Raw genomic sequence first — 23,673 nt, forward strand, 5'->3', positions numbered from 1 at the left:
TACTTCAGTTGAGGGATTGGCTTTGCCTTTTTCCAAGTTAGCTGTCGGTACTGGTACGATTGCTACTGTGGATGTGGCTGTATCAGTGTGTCAATACCTTACGCTTGCTCCATTTTGGGAAACCACTCTGGATTGACAGGGAAAACAAATATGGTTGTCCATCTCTTTTTCTAGATTTTGTTGTTGTTGTCAAGGATGAAACACTGGGATTAGAGAGTTGGAAGAGAACTAAAATGTAGTTTCTAGACAATATCTGTGTTTCTGCTTTGTCACAGAAGAGGTGGGAGAAATTTTCATTTCTAGATGCTTTCTGGGTGTCTGTCTTGCACCCTGATGCATGAGAATTAATTGCCTTTATCCTGATTCTCTGAGCAAATGGAGCATGGTCACAAAATGCAGTGAATCTGAAGTGGATTAAAATGTGGAATTTTCATTTCACAAAAAAATTTGAGTTTGATCTTCATCTAATTGGGGGGAGAAAATAACTTGACATTTTCTTCAATAAGATATCAGAAAAACCTGTTTAGAAAAATGAGAGTTTTTATAATTTGTGGAGGAAATTTCATTTTAGGGGATTTATCATCAATAGATTACTTCATGACCTGTCGGTATTAAGGCACGTATTAAGGAGCGTGTGTCATGTTTCATTTTTTTGTTAGGTACCATTACTACCTACATGTCAGAATGACTGAATTACTGTGTTTTAATTATTTATATTGGAAGCATTAAGCTAATTTGTTTTTAAGTCTTTTTCTAGGTCAAAAAAATCTTCTCTCTGATTTATAATATAATATTCTAACTGCAACAAGTACTACGATTAATATGTTTATATAAGAGTGTGAAAATACAGAACTTCGGGATTCAAAACCTTGAACAGATTAGTTTCAGAATATACTGTGATTACCTTCATTGAGGCTTGCATATGTTTTTTAAATATGTTGAATTTGAGGAAAAGAGCTTTTTCCTTCAGTTTTCCTTGGGTTTTGGTTTGGGATTTTTTTTTTTTTTTTAAGTTTGACCAAATATATTTGACAAGCTCTGCTCCTTACTTGGATTCTCAGGTAAGAGAATTGAATTGTCCCTGTTCACCACTATACTCGGGAGATAATTTACCTGCAAAATGGCACCTGAATTGAGGATTGAGAGATGATGGAAAATACAGAAGATGCTTCAAAGCAGGAAGCTACTGAATGTTAAATTTTGTCAAGTACCTTAGAAATTACTTCAGATTGTCCTCTTGAATCAGTGTGCTTTTAAAAATCATATGTTTGGTCTCTAAGGAGAAGAGTTCAGTTTTCTAAGCAGTCAGGTTCTCCCGCTGTTTCTATGTGACCCCCCGGTCGGTGGCTGCAGTGGCTCTGCCCGGGGTCCCTGGAGCCCTGCAGCACGGCGTGAGCACGGCAATGTCCACCTCTGTGGGACGATCAATGCCTCCATGTCGCAGTGGGATCCAGGGTTTATTGTGCATACACACAAGTCAAAACAGAATCACAGAATCACAGAATCGCTGAGGTTGGAAGGGAGCTCTGGAGATCATCTAGTCCAACGCCCCTGCTCAAGCAGGGTCACCTAGAGCATATTGCACAGGATCGCGTCCAGGTGGGTTTTGAATATCTCCAGAGAAGGAGACTCCACCACCTCTCTGGGCAACCTGTGCCAGGGCTCTGTCACCCTCACAGTGAAAAAGTTTTTCCTCATGTTAAGATGGAACTGTCTGTGTTTCAGTTTGTGCCCGTTGCCTCGCGTCCTGTCGCTCAGCACCACTGAAAAGAGTCTGGTCCCATCCTCTCGACACCCTCCCTTCAGATACTTGTACACGTTAATAAGATCTCCTCTCAGCCTTCTCTTCTCCACGCTAAACAGGCCCAGCTCTCTCAGCCTTTCCTCATAAGAGAGATGCTCCAGTCCCCTAATCATCTTTGTGGCCCTTCGCTGGACTTGCTCCAGTAGTGCCACATCCCTCTTGTACTGGGGAGCCCAGAACTGGACGCAGTACTGCAGATGTGGCCTCACCAGGGCTGAGTAGAGGGGGAGAATCACCTCCCTCGACCTGCTGGCAACACTCTTCCTGATGCAGCCCAGGATACCATTGGCCTTCTTGGCCACAAGGGCACATTGCTGCCTCATGCTTAACTTGGTGTCCACCAGGACTCCCAGGTCCTTCTCCGCAGAGCTGCTTTCCAGCAGGTCAACCCCCAACCTGTACTGGTGCATGGGGTTATTCCTCCCCAGGTGCAGGACCCTGCACTTGCCTTTGTTGAACTTCAGGAGGTTCCTCTCCGCCCACCTCTCCAGCCTGTCCAGGTCTCTCTGAACAGCAGCACAGCCCTCTCGTGTATCCACCACTCCTCCCAGTTTTGTATCGTCAGCAAACTTGGAGGCTGAGGGTGCACTCTGTCCCTTCATCCAGGTCATTGATGAAGAAGTTGAACAAGACTGGACCCAGTACTGACCCCTGGGGGACACCGCTAGCTACAGGCCTCCAACTAGACTCTTCACTGCTGATCACAACCCTCTGAGCTCTGCCATTCAGCCAGTTCTCAAGCCACCTCACTGTCCACTCATCTAACCCACACTTCCTGAGCTCACCTATGAGGATGTTATGGGAGACAGTGTCAAAAGCCTTCCTCAAGTCAAGGGAGACAACATCCACTGCTCTCCCCTCATCTACCCAGCCAGTCATTCCATCAGAGAAGGCTATCAGATTGGTTAAGCATGATTTCCCCTTGGTGAAGCCATGCTGACTACTCCTGATCACCTTCTTGTCCTCCACATGCTTGGAGATGGCCTCCAGGATGAGCTGCTGCATCACCTTTCCAGGGATGCAGGTGAGGCTGACTGGCCTGTAGTTCCCTGGGTCCTCCTTCTTGCCCTTTTGGAAGACTGCGGTGACATTGGCTTTCTTCCAGTCTTCAGGCACCTCTCCTGTTCTCCATGACCTTTCAAAGATGATGGAGAGTGGCTTAGCAATGACATCCACCAGCTCCCTCAGCACTCGTGGGTGTGTCCCATTGGGGCCCATGGATTTGTGGGTGTCAAGTTTGCTTAAATGATCTCTAACCCACTCCTCCTCCACCAAGGGAAAGTCTTCCTTTCTCCAGACTTTCTCTCTTGCCTCCAGGGTCTGGGGTTCCTGAGGGTTGGCCTGAGCAGTAAAGACTGAAGCAAAGAAGGCATTCAGTAACTCTGCCTTCTCTGCATCCTTCGTCACCAGGGCACCCACCCCATTCAGCAAAGGGCCCACATTTTCCCTAGTCTTCCTCTTGCTGTAAGAAGTAGTTTAATAATGGAAATGCCAACCCACCCTTGAGTACAATGATGTGACTGGGTCTTTTCATAAATCTAAGGTTTAGGGATGGCAGTTATGATGCATAGCACTGGGAGAATGTGAAACTGCAGTCATTAAACAAAAATGGGCTTTTAAACTAATGGCAGCTGCCTAAACAGTTTTGCAGTGAAACAGATTCCCTTAGGCTACAATTCTTCAAATTATACAGGTCCTATTGACTTTTTAAAACAGGGAAATAGTTTGTTTTGGTGCTGTAGCCGTGCTTTTATATTCATTCCAAAGGTCAGAATACTATGCTTTTGCTAGGTTTTAAGTTGAAGGTGTTAGAAATGATGGATGGCAACGTTTCTAGATAATTCGTTTATCATAATTCCCCTGAATTAAGCCACCTGCAATACCAAGTATTCATGTGTTGTTTCTAGATGGGTTTTCAAGCCAGCATGGGCACACTTTTCTCCTTCCAAGCTCGGATGTGCTTAAACCATTAGGGAGTTCTGTGCAATGTCTCTGTTATGCAGAATTGTGTCCAAATATCTCCATCAAAACCTCTTGGATGTTCCAACTCCTGCTGTTTTAAAATGATAAACAGTAAAACAGCATGTTGCCTTGTTTCCTTTGAAGCCATCATTCACAACCTAAAATGGGAGGCGTTACGATGAATGAACTGCCTCTTTCTTAGTGCCAGAGAGACCCTGATGAACATGGGCTACCTGTGCTCTGAAGTGCCTTGGCCAATTCCTTGAAGAGGCATTTCAGGACAATTTGCAGGTTGCAGAGGGCTGTTCATTCGCACACCCCTTTATCAGCTGCCCACATTCACGTCTTGCACTAACTTGTTCTTTTTCCCCTGTCCAGGCTTGGGCTTGTCTTGAAAATAGTGTTTTGTCTCTGTCTCTCCACCCCTCCTCCTCTCCCCCACTCCTTAAGATTTATCAGAACACGTCATCCTTTTATTTTTTCCTTTTATTACAAGGAACAGAGGAGAGGACAGAATAACCCTGAGTGTGAAAGGATGCTGAACAGCAGAGATCATTTTCTTTTTTAGTCAAATTCTCTAAGTGAAATGCATGACGGTAGCTCTGAATCATTAGGTGTTTTGGTGATCCTGCTGTTATAACATCTCAGCTGGGATTCCTGGCACATATATTAAAAGATAAGCAAGTGCTCTTTTCCCAGGGGGGAGCAGCTGGAGCACTGGGAAGCCAGGTTACCTTCCTGGGCCTACACGCATGATGGCACATGATGCCTTCTAGTCCCCAGGGCATCGTCTGTCAGAGGAAGACACAGAGCACTTCAATGGAAATTGGCTTTGAATCGACCAAGTGAGGGCCTCCCAGAAATAGCAGAGTGTGTCCAGTACAGCCTGTCTTCGGGATGTTGCTTAAAGGGGGGGGGGGGGGGGGGAAGCCTACTTATCTCAGCTGTCTGCCAAACAGCTCAGGACAGGTCCTGCTGCCTTCATTACTTCTTGCATAATACTGGCTGGGAATGGGCAGGAGGTCTCCCACAGACTTCCTGAAGTGAACTATGATGTTCTTGTGGTATTGCTGTAGGTATCATTTATGATGCCATCATGTCTAGATATGCTCAACTGAGACTGGACTTTGTTATGCTGGAAAGTGGAAGTGGATATAACGAGAGTTTACCATGGAAATGATAATGTCAGATGGTGTGAAGAAGAAAGTAATTTGAACCTTTAACAATGGGGAAACTACTGTCTTAATTCAGCTTTGATCTCCTATAAGCCTAGGTTTATAGCTTCCCCACCTTAATCTTGCTTGCTGAGTAATTCCAGATTGATTTTAAGCAAACAATTGCATTGAAGTGTATGTGAATTCCATTATGACCACCCATATTTCATTTTGAAGCCCTCCATGTCATGAAATGACAGTTTGAAGTTGAATGTTGTAATGCTCTCTAGTTTTTGCAGGAGCCCTGCAAAGCTCCTAGACTTAACAGAAGTTGGAAAGGATAGGTAATGAGCATACTGGGGACCTTCTACGAAATATGGGGCATTGAATGCAGGTTTCAGAATCTGATGAGTTGTCTTCCTAATATCATCTGAAATCCTAGCTCTCTGCAGGTTTTGGCTGTCTTGTGAGACTTGGATAATGTGCGGGTAGTTTCATCTCTTTGGAATTGTCCTTTGCTTCCTTAGTCTATCATAACCAAAAATGGGTTTCCTGTGGGTAGTATTCTGTGGAAGAAGAAAGCTGTCTAACTACTGTGATTTAAGCATTCCTGGGGAGTACATTTGAGTCTGGAGAGGAAATGCAAGAAGAGAGGTTGGGTTAAATATAACATGAACATTTGAACAGATGGCTGACCTTTGTAACACCAAGAACCATTTCATTTTAGAAATTTGCAGGCTGTTTTTCAAGTTTGTCATGCTCTCTACAACCATCTGAGTGTAGATACACGATACGATTTATTAGCTTACCACAAGGCTTTTTTGGTTGATTTCCCTGCTGTTTGAATTGCTGAGCTTTAGCTGGAATATGCAAAATGGAAAAAAAAAATGGCATGTTCATGTGGCAGGAACATCGATGTTATCAACTCCATTTGTGCAAACTTTCTTAAAACACTTGGAAGCTGAGGGAGCAGGTCGGTGGGGATGCTCCCGGCTGTGCTGGAAGGAGGCTGTTCCTGCAGAAAGCAGGGTCCCTTCTCCTTTTTCAAAAGACCCTAGTCCTCAGTTTCTTTTGATCTCTTGAGAAAGCTCAGCCATAGCATAGGCAAGGGATAGGGAACAGTTAACTGTGGACAGAGAGGAGACGGATGATCATCTTGCCCCAAATCACTTAACCCTCTTAAGGGTCTACCCCTGTCTGTCTGAATGAGCCAACTAATCTTCAAGGGAGCTGCACAAGTGTGTTCTGAGCTCTATATGGTATGAAGAGAGAGATGACACAAAACACTCACATTCCCCTATTCCACCTTTCTCCAAAAAGCTATACTGTGTGTGCCTGATTAATGGTAAAGGAAAAGTACTTTTTGGAGCAAATTGTTTCAAGCTGTGGCAGATTCTCTGTCTTCTGGAGGCTTTTAAGTCAAGGTTACATAACATTTAAAAATATATGTGGTAGGCCAAACAGGAGTACTGGTGCAGAAATTCTTGTAGAAGTTCTTTGAGTTGTGAGGTATTGAACTAGATTGATTATTCTCAAATTAACTCTTTCTGTGTCTGCATGTGAGATCACAGCAAATTCCCAGGGCCGCACTTTTGCCAGCTAGTTGGCAACTTGGAAGAGCGGGTTTCTGCATGGTGGCCTCACATGAGGTCCTTGGTGCCATCTGAGAGAACTGCTGGGATGAATGATGCTGGGAGTCAGTGGCATCAGTCAAGCGGGGAGATGTTTGTGAAATGCTCTGAAATTGTCTCTGTAAGGTGCGCCCTGTGTTAGTCAATTGAAAAGTGAATGGAAGAAAAAAATCTGCCTCACTGCAGCACATATTTGTTTTACAGTAGTCTGGCTTATCACTACAGTTGGCTTTTGTTAATTACTGTTAATGCTTCTGCAGGCTGTGCATTTGCACAGGCAGAAGCATTTGCTGAAATGGAGTGTAGCTGGCCCTGAGTCACTGAAGAGGCTTTTATCGGAGCCACTCCGAGACAGGCCATCTGCAAGTTGTTGTTTTTTTTTTCTTGTTCATCTTCTGTAAATAAAAACTTGACGCTTTGAGAATGTCTGTTCTTTCCTATTGCTTCACTCCGCCAAACTTGCCATTTTCTGACAAACTGTTTTAGAAAGATATATTTGGCAAACGGCTGTTTACTTCATTCTTCTTCTATCACTGTTGCTTGTCCATGAAATGCGAATGTGTTTGCATGCAAGTTTAGCTGTAGCACAGATCAGAGAATTCTTTAAATCACAGTTGCTTTCTACTTTTTTTTTTTAGCTCCTTTTTCTCTCGTAATGGAGGAACTGCAAACACTTCATATCTGAAGAAGGCATCTCCAATACGTACAAAGCCAGCAGCTATTAGAAGCTGGAACAGCTGCACGGTCAAGTTTCCTTGCTTACCCCAGGAGTCTGAGCTTTCCACACTCTTAGCATTACATAGCTATAACAAAGAGAGTATAATGGGGATTAGATTTGCAGGGGTAAGTTTATTATGTCTGCAGAAAGCTTCTACTAAGGAGCAGTGACCCACGTTGGGTCCCTGAGCGCTGCTGGCACAGATGCTGAGCCAACGAGGAAAACTTCTCCATAATTACTTTCAGCAAGATTGGTTTATCAGGAGGACTTGGTAGACTTAACTTTTTTTTGAAGAAAAGTGATTTCCTTGGGCTAGGTGCCTTCTCTGAAGTGAATTTACCTCTGTGGTGCCATATGATTTGTTTTGTTTTACACTCTCAGCAGAATGTTTCTTTTCCATAGTAAATTAAATATTCCTTCATAACGGAGTTCTGTGCAGAGCTGTTCTGTTCATCCTTCTCAAATCATGGGGGAATAAGGAAGAGTCCCTCAATGACATGGGTTGCTACAGGGTTTTTTTTAAACTGATAAATTTAAGACTGTCCCTGTTGAAGTGAGCTGTGGCAAAGCTAGCGTGCTTTGCACATAGTTACTGCAATATGAAACAACATTGGCTACCATAGCCTAGCAATGGATTTTTATGGAAGAATGTGGAGCATAGGGACTGTAGATATAAAAGGAAATGCAATTATAAAAGAAAAAGAGCAAACAGTTGTTTATAATCTATAAAAATTGATACTCATTGCCCTCAGCTTTCCTTTCTTGCCTTAAGGTTTTCTCATTAGAAGCAGTTTCTGTAAATACCATCTCTTTTCTTTCCCTTGGAGAGATCTCAAATTGCTGGGCTAGAATTGCTGTCTGCGTAATCAATAAACTTTAATCTACATGACTTTTTTTTTTTCCTTGAAGTTGGTAGTCAAGATAACATGTCCAAAGCAAATGTGAAATGAGACTTAAATTCAGCTTGACTCACTCACTTTATACTCTTCTCATAATTTTGCAAAATGAATATATTCCAAAACAATTGCATTCATTGCTAAGTGGGCAATAAATGATTAATCTGCTAGAAGACAGCCAGTACAGTAGTGTCTTTGAAATAATTTTTGAGCCTTTCCCCGCTATTCCTTCCCTACAAGAATGGTTTAAAGATAAGACACTGACAATAAAATAAATCGTGATTTGTAGTGTGGCCCTCTTTCAGTCTACTCCTTTTCTTCAGTATTGTGATTCTGTCCTACACTGAAAGGCATACAATGAAAGGGAAGTCTTAGACTTTGGATATGAAGTCTGCTCTGAGCCAGAAGTACATTCAATCTTCTATTTCATTTTAGGTGTGTGCTTAGATTATCATCAGGTCAGCTGGATTTATTCATGCGTTTAGATGCATGCTAAATCTGGGTGAATAAAGATGCTTGAGAGCTTTTGTTGATCTGAGGTCACAAGTGCTGTTCTTTGTTAGTTGATAGCATCATGCAGAGCATGTGAAAATATTAATCGATCATCTGTTTACTTCCTGGAGTAGTCCACATAATGGGCATACCTGCTTAAGCCCTGACTTTATTTTCAGAAGCTGCCTCTAGTTTTGCCTACATGCTGCAGAGGGAGAACTTCCCAGCACCTACTTAAGCAGCTGTCTGATTTGAAGATGAAATTAGGAAGATGACTAAACACTTTAAAATGCAATGATTTGTGAGAGAAAAAGCAAGATGGAGCTGAAAGACTGCAGAAAAGACTTCACTTTGGTTTCTTATGCATTTTGTAAACTTGACATTTTTAACATTTTTGCAGCTACAAGTCATAGTGCTACGTACAACATTGCATTGACGCAACTGATTCAGAAAAAAATCCTCTAGTGTCTGTTGGTACTGTGGACTTTTGCATGTGCTAGTTCTGTTTTTAATTGTCTTTCTCTTTGAGGAGACATCCTCAGAGTATTTCCTCAGGTTAGAGGTTAAGCTGGTTTTCATTATTTTGAATAGCAGCGATGCACTAGGTTGCACGCCCAGCTGAGCAGGATCTCTGCTCGTGAGTAGCAGTGGAGCTGGGCACAAGTCAGGGAGTTACTCATGTAACTTCTCATGCTTAGGTTATTCCGGTCACAGTTATTCCAGGAACACCCATCTTTTTCTTGGTAAGCTGGACAATAATAGGTTTGTTGTGCTGACTTATGTGATGGGAATTCTGTTGTTGCACAGACTTTGACTCTCAACAAGCTGCAGGTGCAAAGCCAATTACTGAAGGTATAGTTGAATGCTAGTGTGATGTAGCCACAAACCCGATCACAACCATGCTATCTGAAGTGGTAGGGCTCATTAAATAGAAATTGGTGTTGGTCTGTGAAAGAACTATGTCTCTTTGTAGGGTATATTTTCTCTCCCACTAAAGGCAACCCTGTGATCTGTTAGTAACACTTTTGGTGGAGAAAAAGAAGGTTTAAAAGATGGCTTGTACTACACACTTTTTTTTTTAATCTTAACAAAAGGCAGCTCTCTCAGCTAAATGAATCACCTTTTTTTAATTGCATGTGGTAGAAGGAACAGTCATGACAGGCCTTATAAATGATGCAGGTTGCTTTTACTCAGGATGCTGAAGTTCAGGAATGAACTCTAGACAGACATCTGTGCTGCATTAAGGGTATGCAGAGCAAAGCCTCTTTCTAGTCTTAATATATTTGCTACCAAATTTTAACAGAGAAACATGAGGCAGATAGCTCCCACCCAGCAGCAGCAATGATCATTTTGGTATCGCTTTGGTGCCTGTTCCAAAATGGATCAAATTACCACTGTTTAAAAATAACCACCCTTCCCTTCTCCAAACCTCCAGGTGTGGGAGCCTGTGCTGCAGCTCCTACCAAATGAGATAAAACAGCAGTGATGTTCTGGTGAGATCAGAAAGTTGATTTTGGAGAGGACCAAGAGCAATTTTGTCTGTGGGTGCTGAGGGATGAAATGACAGGGGGCAATTAACCTCATCTAATCTTATATTTAAGATGATTTTCTCCATGCATCATGAGACTTTTTCATCATCCTGTCGTTTAAGTTTCTCTTTGAGCTGATGGTGGTCACCATGTTTAAGAATACCATATTTTAAGAGGCTGCATTGATTGGGAAGTCCAGTCTGCTGCTGTTGCAGAGAGGGACTGGTCCACTTCCAACTTGGAAAAACAACAAATACCCTCTCGGGTGTTTGCCCCTACTGAAAGGCTGCTCACCTCCCTCCCTGATTAGAAACTGCTCCAGTTTTAGTTTTAACTTATTCACAGGCAGTTTAATGTTTGCTTGTGGGTCAGCATTGTCCCCCCCCCCCCACTTCTGCTGTGTCACTGTCCTGATGCATTTATAGCAAACACTCCTCTCCCTCCTTGTGCCTTAATTTTGTTGAGCTGAATCAGCCAAGTCCTGCTAGTCTGCTACTTTTCCTACTCTCCTTTTTTTTATTTGTATGACCGAAGAACATTCTAATCTTTGTTCTTTATTTTTATGTGCATGATTTAATTCTGCTCCACTTCAGCAATTCCACTTTGCTTGCTGACCTCCGTGACACAACTGTCTTTGCTGAGCAACCCTTCCTTTCCCTTCCTTGTAGGCACTCTGCTTCATCCTAATATCCCTTGGAGGTATGGGAATCATTACCCTAGACTTCCCACACATTGCTTGGGGTTATAAGTTCCTTTTCATTTATTTATTTATTTTATCTTTGGCATAAAGCTTCTTGCAAGTTTGTCCTTGAGCACTTCAGGCCAGTTGACTTCCTGACTAGTTCCTTTGATTCCTCAAAGCTTACAGGAAATTGGAAATGTTAGTTTCTCTGTTTCATTTCAGAGAGTTCTCCATAATGCGTTGTTACATGATGATGGTCCTGTCCAAAGTTACTCTCTGTGACTGGTAACACTGCTGCTTGCAATGTCTAAATTAGTATCACCTTCTTCTAGTTTAGCAACTGGAGGATTAGATCTGTTGTCCGCTGTCTCCAAGAGTATCTGTGGTCAGCTCTTATAATTAATATTAGGATCTTCAGTTTAATATATTGGGGAGTTACAGTAAGTTAGATAGAAAGGCTAAGGGGCTTGATCTGGGGACCTTGCCATCCACAATGTGCTGGGCAGTGACTCCGCAGGGCTGCAGCGTGGCTGCCAGCACCGTGCCCGTGTCCCGAGTATCCCATACCCACCTGCACCTGCAGGCCGGCCGCGACTGCTGTGCTCCCGAATTTCTTATCCTTCTCATATCCTTCTCTGTTTCCTGACTTTTTCATGTCCGACTTTTCCACGGTCTTGCCCTGGCTCTCAGTAGTAATGTGTTAATGCTTGATCTTGTTTCTTACTCATCATCTGTGAATTTCTAGCTAATTAGATACCATCCTATCTGACTGCTGCTATCAATGCTAATATACTCTTTGTTCTCCCAACTTTAGATGATGCCTTGTGCTTTTTCTGTCCACATTTACCAATCCCCCTGTCTGTTTATTAAAACCAGATGTGGAAATTAGCTGATTTTTCTGATTATTCTGTCCCTAGGGGACTTTTTTTTGTTTTTGTTTAAAACTCTTGTCAGCCATGCCTGCTCTGAGCAGGCATATCTCATCCACTGAGAAACATCCTCTTTCCGTGAATGCCTTCTAGTGGCTGAACGTCCTAAAACTCCCCTTGCAGTGTCAGTTCTTGAACCATATGGATGACATTACCTTATAATGACTTTTCTTTCTTTTTTAGGGTCAAAAGAACGCTCTTGGAGATAATGCTCAGAGGCTAGGCCTGGTCTCCCGAGGCTCTTTCTATAGCTTTGAGAGAGGTAGGCACCTCCAGGGAGCATCTAAAATAGGCTCTCGCTCTGAATTGCTTTCCTCGTCTACTTCTCCCCCTTGGCAGTGAGAGCATCCTCTTCTGAGCTAAATTTAGTCCTATTCACAGGCCTTATTCATGCATGTGGTTGAGGTCTCCCTATGCAAATGCAGAGCTGTAGCCCTTCCTGTCTTACCAGAAGGCTACAGATAAATCTATCAGGGAACGAGAAACTTGGATACTATAATAATAAAAAAGACCAAATAAAGTGGAGTAAGGAAACAGAAAGCTGAGAACAGCACAGAGGAGAAGACTGAGGCATGGGATGGAAAAGGAGATGGAGAAGCAGGTATGAGGGAGAAAAGTGAGGCCCCCAACATGTAAGCTGTGGCCTTGCAAAGACAACTGAAAGACTTTCATGGTACAGAAATGTCTTGCAGTGTCTCTCAGAGGAGGAAGAAGGAGGCCAGATTGCTGTGTTTACAGAGAGTGATTGTTTTATTTCCCATTAAGAGGGTAGACACAAAATCAGATTTCCACTCTGAGTTGTCTTATATTTTTAGCCTGTGATTGGATTGCAGATGCACACTGGATATTTACATTTCTGGAGGCAGGCTCTGGTGCTGTCTTCTTAACCAGGATCCAAGTTAATTTGCTGAGCTTCCAGATGGAAGCCATTCATTTGTCTATTACAAGTTCGCAGGAATGCTTAATTTAATCTAGATTTTCTAGCTCAGTAGTTGGCCTATTCTAACATTCAAGCATTTTTCTTACTTCCCCTTCTGTTTTTTGTATTTGTGGGGTGTTTTTTTTTTTTTCTGAGCTGAATTATCTCCTTGTGTGGAATAAAAGAAAATGAGTTTTGCAGAAGGAACCACCTGTCTGTCATTCATCCTGACTGGAAGCTCTTAAGCAACAGATGGCCTTTGCATCTTTTAAAGAAAGTTTTCTAAGAAAGGACTAAGTGCAAGGCATAGCTGGTAAAGCCTCTTAGCACTGTTTCACTTGGTTTGTTAAGGCTGAATAAATTTTGCTAGGTTCTTTGTTTTAAACTATTTAACAATTACCTTTTTATTCTAGTCTAGTACACGTGCTGAATAAAGATGTTGTTAAACTACTCGCTTTTCCTCTGTTGCAGGAAGATAAGGATATTTGCAGGGGAAGCCTCATAATTTTCCTTAGCAACGTTCAGCCGCCAGTGAACTGAGTGACTTGTGATTGTATTATAGCCATTTCTTTAATGAAATTTTAAACTACATGCCTCTTTACAATCACTTCTGCCTGGGGTTCTTAGATATCTGTGCAAACACTGTATGTATATAATTTCCGTTGCATGCAGTCAATACTGAACAAGGAGATGCAGTGCAGACAGGTAGGGTTAGCTCACAAACCAGCCCCTTTTTTTCATTGTGGTAGGAAAAAATGACGCATCACATTTTTTGCTACTTAAGTTTCAGAATGAGTGCGTTGAACCAGCTCAAGGTCAACTTTATTGTTTCTTCCGTGTTATGAATTCCCAGTGCTCCCAACAGCCAAATCTCATTCCAGAAACAGGAGTTGGGTGTGGAGAGACTGGAGCCCCTGCGGCTAGGAGGTGAGTGTGCCCAGTGCCACAGGCATGCCTGGGACGTCGCGCTGAGCAGCATCGGGCAAAGACCTGGGGCATTTAGCACAGGGATGAGCACTTGCAGTCATGGTCCTCCATGGTTCCTGTATCGCTTATGGTCATGCAACAGTTTAAAAACTGCAGAACAGGCACTCCTGAGACTGGTGTCCAGGAAGGCAGAGTTAAGTATTTGGTTATTTGGTTAGCAGTACTCAGGCCAGTATCTCAGGTTAACAGACAGTAACCCAAACAGTAAGGGCACGATTTCTTTATTAGTATACAAGTAATGCAAGAGGTGTGTAAATTCTCATCTTACTTGTTTGTTTGAATAACATACTGACTCACTAGCGGGAGAATTAGTTTTGTTTCCTTACAGAAGGTGGGATGACATAATAAACTTGAGTAGGAAAACAATCTAATATTTTAAATTATTTAAAATTATCTAAATGCTGCTATAATGTATATTTTATTAGAGCATTGTTTTCCTTCTTACTCTCTAAGTGTAGAAAAAGATGAATGTAAAAGAGAAAGAAATAGCATTTGTATTAGAAAAAGACCATGGAGTTCTAGTTTCTGAAATTCAGCCATGAGATGAACTTGCTTTGCAATTGTCAACCCAGAAATTTTCTCCCCATCATGCTGCACGTGCACTCAACTCGCTGAGACCTGCTGGGTCTTTCTCGTGGTCATGTTCTGCCTTAGTTTGAAGAGGACACTGAAAACCTGCGATTGTGTTTGTGCTTCTCCGCTTCCAGAAAGTTAAAGCGTGCACGTGCTGTGAAAACACGGTTGCGCTGCTCAGCTCTCCCTTCTCGGCGGGGGCTGAAAGGGCAGGCAGCGCTGCCAGGCTTCCCTTACCCCTGCAGCCCCTGCAACTGGTTTGGGCTACCCCGCAAATCCTATTAAGACAGGAGTGTCAATACAATGTATGAAACCTGAGTTCACAGGAGTCTGTTTATAGCTACATTAAGAGTATTGTGTACACATGGCTTTTCTTTCACACCTAATCTAAGACCTTGGCAGATTTGCAGTCCCCTTTACCTGCTTGGCAGCTCAGGTGCCAGACCTCCGAGCGCTGCAGTGCTAATGCAGTGCTTGGATGCAGGAAATCCTTGGTATCTCTTAAAGTAACCTGAGGGCCAGCACAATAGGGGTTCAGGATTTTCTTTTTACAGCACCTCCTCCCCTCCTGGTTCCCTTGCGCTGGAGTTGCTTGCTGGGCTCGGTAATGTAGCCCTTGGGGTGCAGTGTGCCCTTCAGTCACCAGGAGTGCACCAGGGAGAGGGAAGAGAGGGGTGATATTCCCTAATCTCATTCAACTTCTCAAGCTCTTCACTCTTTGTGATGAGTGAGCTTTCCAAAATACTTTGATTCAAAGCGTGTGATTGTGTGTGTGTGTAGAAACGAGTTCAAAGGGACCAAATGCACCAGATCTGCAGGTGCAGGGTAACAAGGAGAAGCTGAAGCAAGGAGAGGTGCTTGGCCTTCATGGGAAGGTTGATTTATGCATCTATTTGCAGTCAGCCTGTGGGATTAAAGGCAACGCCATTGCCAGTTTTGGGGTCTGTGCTGGGCAGTGAGAAAGGACTCGCCTATGAACAGTTTCAAGCCTGCGGAAATCCAGCCACGGACCAAGGACCTCCTTTGTGAGCATGTGTCCCTAGTCTGTTTTTAGCTCAGGCTTTGGCATTTTGTGACCACACTAATGGCATGTTAAGGAATTGCCACGAATTTTATTTAAAAATAGCACAATGTTATTGGAGCAGAAACTCTCAGTGCTGCAAAGAACAGGGCAAATGTATGTTAAACACCAGGACTGCAGAGACATCTTGAGCAGAGCGCTCTCCTTCCTGGAAAGAGCCTGAGATGGTCCTTGGCAGCACGGCCAGCCCCCCGCGGGATGCTGCCGCAAATTGGAAACAAATGTGTTAATAAAACATATGAGCTTTCTGCGCACTTACTGCATTACACTGAGCTAGTTGATTATAGGGACTGTTTATTTTATGTTTTTTTTTTTTATATTCTTATTGGGAGCCATTTGTCAGTCTGCATGGAAATCTGATTAGCTGTGAATTGCTAGCTCTCTGGTATATGTTGACCTATAAAGTGAAGGATGCGGCAATAAACACAGTCCATTAGGCTGCTAAGGCGATCTGTAGGCTTCTTTGGAGATTGGAAAGCAGAAGTCTTGACACTTAAATGCTTTCCCTTGGGAGCTCTCCTGTGCTCGGTGCCGGGGGTCTGCAAGGCCTTGCCTTAGGGGCTGGCAAGGCAAGGTGGTATTTGGCCTCTTAGTGACCCTGGCGTTGAACACCTTGGTGCATTTCCAGAGGGTGTTGAATGGGTACTGTACAAAAGCTGATAAAATACAGATAAGGTGACTAATGAGACCGGCAAACTGACAGTGATATTTTGTAAATGTCTCTAGTATAGCAAAAGCCCAGGGCTGTGCTAGTCAGTATCCTCATTTTTCTTTTGATTACAGTTAAAGATTTAATTTTTTGTTAATAATTTAGGGAAAACCTTTGGAAATAAGACAAGCAATGATTCTGGCAAGCTTTGTGCTCTGTGGTAGCGCCTTCAGGACGCACGGCTGTCGGTGTAACACAGTGAAGCACTGAAGGAGAGGGGCAGCAGGACTGCGCCGTTCGATTGCCTGTTCTGGCATTCGCAGAAGAGGTGACGGTCCTGTCCAGGTCAGGATAAAGGTATATTTTTAACCACTCTTTTGACAGGACAAGTTCGGCTACTTGGTCAAGGTGAATCTAGGTTGCAGCATGACTAAACAGTATGTCAAAGTGCAGCCTGCCCCATGTCCGTCTGGGTGCTAGAGTGCGCTGACCTGTTTAGAAAACCCAGCCCAGCGGTTTAGACTGGCCAAGACGGTTTGCTTAGACTAATGCAAAGGGTGTTTGTTAGCTAATGTAACCTAATGTTATAAAGCCTTTCCCACAGAAAAATTTTGCCTTTGCAAAATTACTTATTTAAGATATCCAGAAGGTTCCACTGACTTTCATGACTGTATTTTAATCCTACTTTAGAGGACCTTTGGTTGGAGTGGCGCAACCACCTTAGTTTCCTGTTCTTATATTCATATTCATCTCCCTATTATTGTCAAGATTCTGGAAGTAAAAATTATGTGTTTGACAGCCTGCTTGTGATATTTGAAGGTGTACAGTCCTTTCTTGAGCAACTGTGTAATGGCATACCTACGTGAATTTTTCTTTTCTTGGAAGCAAAAATCAGTAGTGAGATACTAAACACAAGACAATCGCCTTCTTACAGTTTCAAGTGGCTCAGTTTTATATTTTAAGTTTATTTTCATCCAAATGACAGTTTGCACCTGTTGTGAAAAAGTAGTATGTTATGCAGAGAGTAATGAATGCAGTTCCCTGGCTAGAATTAGGCATCAGTTCCCGTCAGAGCGGTGTCTGTTGCTTGGCTGACTGCTAAAGAACTGGTATAGCATTTGCTAATGATCAGTCATAAAAACAGTACCATGGTTAATTAGGGTTTTCAGATTTCTGAAACAGTCATTTCTATTTTAATGATGTCCATGTCTAAGTGACCCTGTTCTGGCTTGGCTTTTCTCTTCGAACTGAAACTGAAACAGTTTGTAAAATAGAGAAATTTGTTTTCCTTGTGCATGTTGCAACAAGTGGCTGACAAGAAATTCTCCAGACAACGTAGCAACATCGGTCTGTTGACACAAATTGGGTATTTCTGTAAATTTATTTGCCCCTTGAAAGTTCTAGGTTCTGTTCTCCTTAATGCAGAAGTCTTGCTGCTTTAGGCATGGATATGTATATGCTAATGTGCACCCTTTCTCCCTTATTTTTTAAGAAAGATCTGTGAATTTCCAATTGGCCTGTTTTTTAATTCTAGGGGATCTTTTAACTTTTCACCTTTATTTTACCTTTGAGGGAAACTAAATGTCATACCAGAAATTTCCGTGGTAGGTGTGTGAGTTGGTCTCTTCCTAGCTCTTAAATCTGGCCTTAAGAGCAGTAGACTGCCAAAGTGTCAGCGTCACTGAGAACATTCAGCCCTTTCTGCCTGCTGGCGCCTCTCAAACTAAAGTCTGGGGCTTTTCTTCAGCTGCTCCTGAGATCCAGGATCTTGTTAACACAAATGCCCAAAGATCGGTGTCAGAAAAGTTGCAGAAGTAAAGTAAGGCCTTCATGGACTCAGCTAACTGCTAGCTATTAGGAGTCCAAAATATATTTAAGTGGGTGGGGAGGGACGAACAATTTGCTGTTCTTTCCCTGAATCAGCTCGTTCTGGGCACTGCGTGACCAGCGTGGGCCTCAGCGAGTGGCGGCTCGTGTGCGACACCCTGTGCACCTTCGCCGCGCTCCCACCGAGCGTCTCCGGTCTGAGCCCGGCTCTGCTTGGTGGGAGGTTGGGTAGGCTCCCGGGGAGCGTGTGGGGCTGGGGACAGGAGCAGGGGGAGCTGGGCTCAGAGCCTCCCTCGGCAGCGGCTGGTGCCGCCGCTTGCTCCCGAGTGAGCTGGCCTGCAGGGAAGCTCCTGCGCTAGGATGAGCCCGGAGTTATCAAAGTGTTTTCCGGATCTGTATCTGACACCTCCAGGTGTTTTGCCCTGCTTAAAGGTGATCGCTTACGTTCTCTTTTCTGAGCCCCTGGGGAGCCGCATTTCCACTCGAGAGCTGCTCCTGCGCCTGCGGGATTCGTCTTCCCCACTCTGCTCCAGCCTCTCCCTCCCGCCCCTGCGGCAGCTCGGGCAGGCTGCGCCTGGGCTGGGGTGCAGCGGGGAGCCCGCAGCCCTGGGGACCCGGCCGCCGCGGGGACCCGGCCGCCGCGGCGCTTGTGCCGCGCGAGCTGCACGGGTGGCCCTGCACGGGTGGCCGGGGCCGGGTCGCGCCGTGCCGCAGCGTTGTCTCAGGCGCGTTTGCAAGCGCGGCCGCAGGAGCTGCTGGCCCCAGGGCGCTCGCGCGGGAAATGACCTTCAGCGCGCCGGGGTGAAACGTGAGCAGGGTCTTTTGCTGATGGCCGTAGTGAATGCTGGCTGGGGATGTGTTCCAGGAAGGCGGGGAAGGGAGAGATGAGCAGACACCATGGTTAACCACAGTTATCTGCCTGGTTTCACTCGGTGCCAGCAGTGCCGGAGCCGTTCCTTCCCATGCTCACTCTTCAGGCTTTGTCCGTTTTGTGCTATTTCTGCCAGAGCAAAGGGAATGGCTCAGCTGAAGGGAAGGAGCTGCTTTTCCTTTTTCAGTGTGCTATACTTGCTTTCTTTTTTTTCTTTTTTCTTTTTTTTTCCTGGGTGGGAGCCAGATGACATGTTTTCACAGCACTGCAGCATGTAATGCTTTGTGCATTTCTTTACTTGAGAGACTTATTTCAGCATTTGAGAGACTCTTATTTTGCCACCCTAGGAATCAGGATGCTAAGGGATGTAATATAAACACACAAAATGGTACAGTGACATCTGTTCTCCACTTCACTGTCTTCCCAAGAATTTCTGCGTCCTGGAAGAATGTTAAATGCAAAACCCGTTACGGGGCGGAGTGAGAGTGAATGAGTGGTTTATGCATGTGTTTTTGCTTTGTATTAAAAAAAAAAAAAACTAAACTAAAAATAAGCTCCTCACTAGCCTCCACTTCCTGGTTAGTGCAGGGGCTGTAGCAGAGGACAGAGCAGCTGGAGCCATGATGAGACTGTCCCAGCTCCCAAAAGCTCCCTCCTGACTCCGAGGGCCTGCAGCCGGGGACAGCAGAGGTGAGCGGGGCTCCTGGGGCGCAGCGCTGTCCCCCGCACGGTGGCTCCCCGGGCAGCGAGGATCAGCCTAGGGAAGAGCCTCCTTCTCCCTCCCCAGCTGGCGGTGGCGGCGAGCAGCGCCGGCGAGGGTTTTGGGGTGGAGGGATGCCCGTTTCCCGTGGCGCGGGGTGGAGGAGGAAGAGGAGGGGGGGGTCCCTGCGTGAGGCGCTGCTGTGAAACCCCGGTGTCATTACCGCAGTGACTTCAGCCTCTGCCCGCCGCCAGGAAGCCCAGGCAGAGCCGTGCGCAGGACGTGCCGCCAGCGGCAGCCGAGCCGTGGGGCGCTGGCTCGTGCCCCCCCGGGACCGGGGCTGGGGCGCCCGGGGAGGGAGCTGCTGTGCGGCGCTCGCGCCCTCCGCCGCCGCCCCTGCGCGGGTGCCGCGGTGCGGATGTGCGAAACCGTGCGGGTTTGCGCTGGGCAGCCGTGGCACAGGACGTGTGGCGTCAGCATCGGGACCACGGTCGTCTCCAGCTTGCACCACCACCTTTTCTGGGCTTTTCTGGGCGTCACGTTTCTATTGCTTGGTATAAGGACGCCATGCGTGCACATCTGTTGCACACGTGATGGCTGTGTAAAATGGGTGCGCGCCCGTAAATACACTGCGGTGGTGTGAATGTTTTTAGTAACGTAAAGACACTGCTTGCGTTGGTCCTACGCATGTAGGTCCTACATCAGTATAAGCGTACGAATTTGCACATGAAGGGAGGCGTTAGTCAGATAATTGACTTTAAACCCTAAAACCGAGCAAGTGATTTAGAGATTCAGAAGGGAAGAAGCAACTCTGGATGAAACGGGACAGTAGACAGAGCATTGGTGAAGCAAACAGAAATATATAAAAAAAATGCAGTCTGTTATGCAAATGCAACAATGCAGTGTAATGATGGTTTAATCAGAGCTAAAATTCATTTACCGCTCTAGCATTGCAAAGGCGTTGTTTCAAATTGCAAACATTTAGGCACGTGAATAACTTTACTCTTGTGGTAATGCAACTTCTTACAGGAGTGGTGCTACTCTTGTGCGGTTTTGCGAGTCTGACGTGCTACAGATGCTACGGGGCTGTTTCAGACAGGAAGCGAAAAATGCGGTGCCTAATTGAAACTCTAAGGGAAATCGAAGGCAAGCAGAAAGCAACTACAGAATACAGCTGGGGGACAGCTAAGGCTGTTGCATTCATACAGAGCTGAAACTCCCCTTGCTTATTAGCTACCTGTGGTCAGTAACAGATATTTCAGAAAAATTCATGCAGCATGTAGTTCTGGTCTAAGCTGCCAGCAGGGACCATTTCTATCCTAACCATGTGAACTAAATTTGTTTTATTTCAGGAATTGCTTTGCCTTGCTTTTCTCAAATCCAGAAGCCAGTGATACAGGTGGATCTCTTTGAAAACCCTCCTAAGTTTACGCGTGATTTCTCATAATAATCTGATTCCTACTAGCATATATATCACCCGTGTATTTATGTTGCATATTTATACTTCACGGATTATTAGCTCTTTGAGGGTTAGCTACCTCCTGTAGGGTTTCCCACTAGTCCGTTTCATTATGTAAAATTTACGCTGATGAAGGAAAGTACCTGTGAGATGAATGAGTGCCTTAGTTTGGTCATTCACAACCTCAGTTTTCTCAACTGTATTTACTTGTTTCCCCAGCACGGAAGAGATTTCGCTTGTAGTTTCAGCCACAGGTTTGCAGAGCGGAAGGACTACCGCGTTGTGAAAGGCTGACAGAGCAAAGGAGTAACTCCAAGTGTGGTGGGCGGCCAACCTCGGCCAGCTGATACCTGGCGCTGCCAGAGCAGCCTAAATACCAGGTGGCCGAGCAGCGAGCGCAAGCAGCATCTCTAATCAGGAGCAGCCGCTGTTTTAGGAGTGTTGGTGGACAGTGGTTGTTCTAGCTGCATTTAAACGGTCCTTTTCAAAGTGCCCGGAAGGATTACAGGTTGCGCATCTACCTGACAAGCTGGTTGAAGAGTCAAGTCGAAAAGCAGAATAGCAAAACTTGAGAAAGCCTGTGTATGGGGGAGCAAAGCAGTAATCGTGTCGTACTGTATCTGTGGTGTTTTTGAACGTGGCAGCCAAGTCAGGAGTAAAGTTGACAGATAAAATTTAATTTCCGGAAGACTGCAGACAGTTTTGCACAAGGGACTGTTTTAAGTAAGTAATCATAGGTGAAAAGGAAAACTTGGCCAGTCTCATGGAACAGAGCTGTGATGGTGTTCAGTGAAAATCTGTTTTTATCATAGCAAAGGGTTATTAGATAAGGTCTTTCAATCCTTTAGTTTTGGTCCTATGCTTATATATTCTTTAATCCACGTAAGAAAGAACACAGTGAGGCAGGGAAACTGCGAGGTGTCGTGACAGTTTCTTGCCCCAGAGTTTTGAGCTCCCCCATGTTCAGGCCTGTGTTTGACTGACTGTCATCACCAGGAATTGGTCAGCTTTTATTGACTGCCAGCTGTTTTTTGCAGCGTTGGAAATTACAAAAGTTCTGTGTCAAATGCATACGCTCTGTATGGTCAGCAAGAGAATTCATCATTAATCATGTGAAATGGGTAAGTGCTTTACAGCGACTGCAGGTTTTGGAGTCCTGCTACTGTGTGCTCAAAAACCACTTCTCTGCACGGGACGCTTAGCACTCACAGATGATCTGGGTTCCTCTCCGTCTTTTTTTTCCACCAAACAGTGGCTGTGTGCGCACTGCCTGGCTCCGTAGAGGCGTGGTAGCCAGCCGTGGAGATGCTCTGCACTAAGGCTGGTGGGTACTGGCGGGCGCGGGGAGGGACGGCTGGTTAATGATGTCTGCCGTCATCTCCTTCTGGGGGTAGTGTCTCAGCCAAGACATGGCTAACCACTTATTAAAAGCAGGTTATTAATCCCCTAGGTTTTTCTGTCTCTGTGCTGAAGAACTGGCTATGGTATAGGAATGTTCTTTTATGTATCTAGTGGTTTTAACTCGTGTTGAACTTTGTGACTAATTGCTTCAGTAATCAAATTTGGCATATGAAACCAGTGCGTGACTGGAATTGGCTTAAGTAATCTTCTAATTTAGCTTCTTTAAAGACTTGTTTTCATCTGGCCAGTTTGGCCAGCTTTGGTGGTTGGTGGGGTGTTTTATTTGGGGGGTGGGAGGGGGAGGGTTGGGTCTTTTTTTGTTTTTCAGGATGACTCGGCAGTAGCTCTTTGCCTCTTTCATGTGTTATGAGTGAGGAGCAAGGTAGTGAGAGGTTCTGGATAAAGCTGTCCAAGGAGCAATTTTAACTCTGCAGTCATGTGAAGAATCTTTTCTTTTTGCTTTTCCAATTATGCCCTCCAGTTTGTATTTTAGCGACTGGTCGTGTAAGAGCGCCGGAGGACATGAGCTGGCTCAGCAGAAATCGAAACCCAAACTAATCTCACGCGATAATAAATGTTTAATGGTCTCACTGTCCGCGGGCACTTTCAACGGCAAAGCAAAAAAAAGAAAACGGTTCAAAAACGGGTCACAGAGACGACGAAGGAGGTTGCGGAGAAGGCATGAAGCCTGGGACGTGCGGCGGCCGGGCGCCGTCGGGGCAGGCAGGGTTTTGTGGTCTCGCCTTGGGCGCTGCTTTGCCGGAGGCCTTCCCGCAGCGCTCGCGCGGTGGCCGGGCGGCTGGGCGGCGCGGAGCTTTCTCGCCCGGCCTTGCGGGACGCCACCGGCCCCGGCGCGAGCTCTGAACGAGCTTTGCGAGGCAGGGGCCCCCGCCGCCCGCCCACCGCCCCCCTTGCACAACCGGCTCCTCGCCCGCTCGCCTTGGCAGGCCTTCAGCGCTGCCGCGGCACCCGGCCTCTCCCTTTCCATTGGGAACTTTCCAGGAAAACTGCCCCGTAGGTTCAGTAAGGGTTTCGAAACAGAGACCCTGAGTTTGCATTGCTGCACACCTGGTTTTGCAGATCTGCGCAATGCCTCGGCTCAGTGGCGTTATTTACCAAAGCTGTATGGAAAATAGGATTTCTATATAATAATAATAAAAAAGTGACTTTTGAACTCCTGTTCCAATCAGAAACTGAAAGTAGAATGGCTTTTTTCTTTTTTTTTTTTAATTTATCAAACTGAGAGAAATGTAGAGATTAGTAGAGCATAAATAGAGGGAAGTGAAGTAGCTCTCAAGTGTTTTAGTGATCTGAGTAGCAAATCTGTTTAGAATGAGAATTGTGACTGATCCTTAAATTTGGCATTTAGGGGTTTAGTTTGTTATTACGAGAAGAACAATATTAATAAA

The 23,673-nt window shown here is 45.0% G+C and overlaps 1 protein-coding gene across 2 annotated transcripts in view; it reads left to right on the forward strand.

The window, feature by feature from the left end:
* Positions 1–23,673, forward strand: part of HPCAL1 (hippocalcin like 1) — a 74,485-nt gene that overhangs the window by 24,750 nt on the left and 26,062 nt on the right. The window contains exon 1 of one of the 2 annotated variants that reach the window (XM_013955087.2): positions 19,280–19,394. The exons of the other annotated variant lie outside the window; for it this stretch is intronic. The gene's annotated coding sequence lies outside the window, so the exon portion shown is untranslated. Of the gene's footprint in view, positions 1–19,279; positions 19,395–23,673 lie in introns of those variants that run through there. 2 annotated transcript variants of the gene reach the window in all.

The sequence above is a fragment of the Apteryx mantelli genome, chromosome 3 (assembly GCF_036417845.1).
Source record: "Apteryx mantelli isolate bAptMan1 chromosome 3, bAptMan1.hap1, whole genome shotgun sequence".
Classification (NCBI taxonomy): domain Eukaryota; kingdom Metazoa; phylum Chordata; class Aves; order Apterygiformes; family Apterygidae; genus Apteryx; species Apteryx mantelli.